A 4,284-nucleotide genomic window follows, 5' to 3' on the forward strand; every position below is an offset into this window, starting at 1 on the left:
AGGACAATTTTGATTTCATTTTAACATTGGGACAACTGTGACAATTATGAACTCGTTTTAACATTGGACAACAGGGACAACGTTCATAATTTTGAAATAAAACTCGGACAACATTGAGCACAGAAACACAGAGTAGAGGAAATAAAAATCCAAACACATGAGCAATACGATACAAAATTCTACTTAAAAAGATAAGAAACCGCAGCAAACACCATGAAAAATGTGATTACCATCACCTCTGTTGGTAATCAATTCCTTCATCCTTCCAATCTCTCTTTCCATACCAGCTAGGAGCTCTCTGAGTTGCCTAATTTTGGATTCATGTGTGTCAAACGAGCTAGTCTCATAAAGGCAGTTTCGGACAATTCCCATATTATGCAAGCTTTTCATCTCAGATGTGGCATTATCAACTCGAATTTTCAGAGTTGATAGCTCTTCTATAACAGCGTCCTCCCACCATTTCCATATGTGGTTACGATTCGGGAAAGGCCTCGTATAACATTGAGCGGAAATCAGCAAATTCGCCATATTTTAAAGAAAACTAAAATTCAACCAAATCCAACATTGTAGAACTAATCCCTAACAAAACCCCAAAAGTTATTACCTCAACTGTCCAATCTGGGCAAGTATACATTTTTCTTCCTCGTGTGGCTTCTGACTTCGATTCCCTGATAACCATAAGGCGACCACACCAATACGTATCTCGCATACCCCTTCTCCATCAGCTCAGTAATATGAACTGTCCCATGAGTGTCTGGAAGAAGAAGAACCCGAACTGTAACTTGGCATCTTGTTGTTCAGCGGTGGAGAATATATAGGATAGGGTGTGAAGAGATCATATGGCATTGGGGTCTGGGTTTTGGGCTGGTTTTGCAATGTCTGTAATTGGGTTTAAGGAATTTTAGCTCTGACTCTTTTTGGTACATGAGTGGAGAAGTTGTGGAAACTGTAGTTGCTAGGTGTAAGAGTTCTTGATGAAGAGAGCTTATCCTTTTGTTGATTTCTTTAATTGAAAGGTCCAAGATAGATTCCTTTCTGTCGATTTGGCTCATGAGATGGTTCTGGACCATAGTGTTTTCTGATTGCCAATTTAAGGTTGCTTCTGCTGCACTAACTTGTTTCGCCGTTCCATCTGGATTTTTAACGTTCGGATTTCTGATTTTTAATGAGTTCTTGGTGTTGCCTTCTTCAAATTTTCGTGTTGGAAACGCTGGCTCTTGAGAGGACGAAGAACCAAACATATAACACGTGCGGTCATCCTCATTGTCAGGAGTTGGTGGAGACATGTTTGAATACAAGACATAGTATTCAAACATCTTCCTCGTAGGTTCTCCAAGAAGACCAACTTCTAGATCTCCAGATTCGTATCTTTCTTTGAGAATTTGCTGGGATGACTTCTTTTTTCTTCGCCTTGGTTTTTTTCTTCGTCTGAGCTATCCATTAGGCATAAGTCACGGTCACAGACGTCAAAGAATTTGTGACCTGTTTCGTCTGAGAATGCATAGATCGGATATCTGGCTACATTAAGAGAGTTGGTTGGAACACCAGGTAAATATCCCCTCAGGGGTTGTACTTTTTCGGCTGGAGAGATTGCATTTATTTCAAGGCAAAAGGCTGGGTGCTGTGATTTTTCACCATCTTGTTGTTTGAAAGATATTTCGATTGTCCCGTCTTTTCTCCTGTAGATGGAAGAGTCCACGAATTGTATCGGTATACTGCTTTCATGAAGCTTTTCATAATTTGTCACCCATGACTGTGGAAGTAATTTGACTAAATCTTCTCTAATTTGCTTGGGGATATGGATGCATGATGGAGTGTGTTGAGATTCTAGTTGTATGAGCAGTGCATCTTGTGTGTCTCGTGGGAGACTGAGGTCCATAGCATGGTTTTGGACCTTATACGCCATCTGATACATATGTGTTGCCTACTTGGGGAGCGCCTGTGATTTGTAGTTGAATCTGCATATTCTGGTAGATTTGCAGGTCTTCAAGGTCTATGTTGAAGTTTGGGTAGAGAGTGACAAATATTGTGCCTGCATTCAGGGTTGTCTGAATTGTTGCTTTGCAAGCGTGTTGGTATTCTTTGTATCTTGTGTCGAGTAGAGCAACTCTCGCCACGCCAAGTAGACTTTTTCTTCCATGCAGACTTAACGCCAACCTAATAGCTCTGTAATGTAGGTGGGTGTAGCCATGAGTTTTCCATTGGTGAACCATCCCTTCGTTGAAGCGGAGAGGAATCATTTGCTCAATTTCTGTTGCTGGAACCAAGTGTTGCTCCATTTGTGAGGCCAGGATTAGCTCTCTTGCGGCATGTTTGCTGGGACCAAAGACTTGTTTTATCACCTTCGGGAGAGTAGAGTTTGGTTTTGTAAAGGCTTTATATGGGTTAAGTAAAGGTAACTGGGTGATGGGTACTTTACTATCTTCACTCACATATTCTATTTCATATAAGTAATCTATCTTACTAGAGGTTGATTTTCTGAAAGGAGTTGGGTGTAGGGAACTTTCCATGATATGTGATGAGACCAGATACCAAGACAGAATGCTTTATTTCTTATCTATCCCTTAGAGTAATGTTGAGCCAAGAGTTGTTTTTTGTGATGCGCTATGAATATGTGAGAAATCCCTCATAATATGTTTTAGCTCGATAACCGAGCCAATACTTCGTTGTTTGAAGCCTCAAAGTACTTTGAGCATTATGATCTCATGAGTTTTCCCTCAAAATTCTTTTCTCTTAGCTATGTAGGATTTCTGATGTGGAGGATCCATTATGTGGCAACCACAGAGCATACTTTCCATATTCGTTTGTAGATGAAGACAACTTGTAGGCTTAATACTCTTCGAGGGGGTAAGATTTAAAGCTTAGACTGTCATGGCTCTGATACCAAATTTACAGACACATAGTGGGTACAATCACAAAGAAGGTTTATTAGGATCAAGAGTATTTAAAAGGTTATTTAAAGGATAGAGGAGATGATTATACAAAGGGGGATATTTTACTTATATCCAACACTCGCAAATTACAAAGACACTCAAGCTTTTTCTCAGACTCGATTATAGGACTTGGCTTGGTTTATGCAAACACCCAAGCCTCTTATTTATAGTGATACAATGGACACCTAACTTAAACATTTATACACGTAGATACCTAACTTAGAGTTATCTAGCATGTGGATACCTAACTTCCTCATGCATAATTATTTTATTATTTTCTTATTTAAGATAAGCATTATTATGCTTTACTTATTCAACATGTGCATCAATAATATTAAGGGAGGAGATGCACATGTTGAATAAGTAAAGCATAATAATGCATATGTTAAATGAAAAAGGAATAAAATAATTATGCATGAGCTTGTGGGGCCAACATCCTATCTCTAGGCCCGTTGGCCCAATGTTCTCTTTTGGCTTGTTGGTCCAACGTCCTCTCTAGGCCTGTTGGCCCATCGCTGTCCGACGGTCGGGAGTCGTTTGATCCGGGAGGCTTGTAAGACTTGTCTACTGTCTCTACAATCACCACGTGATCTTTCCCCGTGCTTTTATCGTCACTCACACGGTACCGCGGACTGCGTCCTGGTAGTTCACCCATCCTGAAATTGCTCCAGCATAAGCAGTCTTAACTCTGGAGTTCACTCAAGACACTTGGCCGGAAAAGATAAATGCACTTTGATGACATAGGTAACCAAATCAATTCTTATAAGCCTTTTCACATATACCGGAAATCGGGATGTCACAATTCTAATTCTAAGGAATTCGTCCTCTAATTCTCTTTAACTACGTCTCAAGACGCCACACGGGTCTGAACGGGTTGGCTAACCTAGGCTCTGATACCAATTGTGAGACCTCGCTCCCTTCTTCCCTTACCAAAACCAGAAGGACCGGCTCTCAAATCCATGAGACCTCTTGCCCGCCTTTCATCTGGATTGGCTATCAACTCTGAACGCCCCCTACTGCCCCTACCAATCTCTAGGCCCGTTGGTCCAATGTCCTCTCTAGTTCCGTTGGCCCATCTCTGTCCGACGGCCGGGAGTCGTTTGGTCTGGGAGGCTCGTAAAACTTGTATACTTTCCCTGTGCTTTTGTCCTCATTCACACGGTACCGCGGACTACTTTCCGGTAGGTCACCCATCCTGAGATTGCTCAGGTATAAGCACGCTTAACTTTGGAGTTCTCTCAAGACACTTGGCCGTAAAAGATAAGTGCACTTTGATGACATATGTAGCCAAATCAATTCTTATAAACCTTTCCACATATACCTAAAATCGGGATGTCACAGATATCTTGGT

The sequence above is a fragment of the Eutrema salsugineum genome, unplaced genomic scaffold, assembly GCF_000478725.1.
Source record: "Eutrema salsugineum unplaced genomic scaffold, Eutsalg1_0 scaffold_12, whole genome shotgun sequence".
Lineage (NCBI taxonomy): Eukaryota > Viridiplantae > Streptophyta > Magnoliopsida > Brassicales > Brassicaceae > Eutrema > Eutrema salsugineum.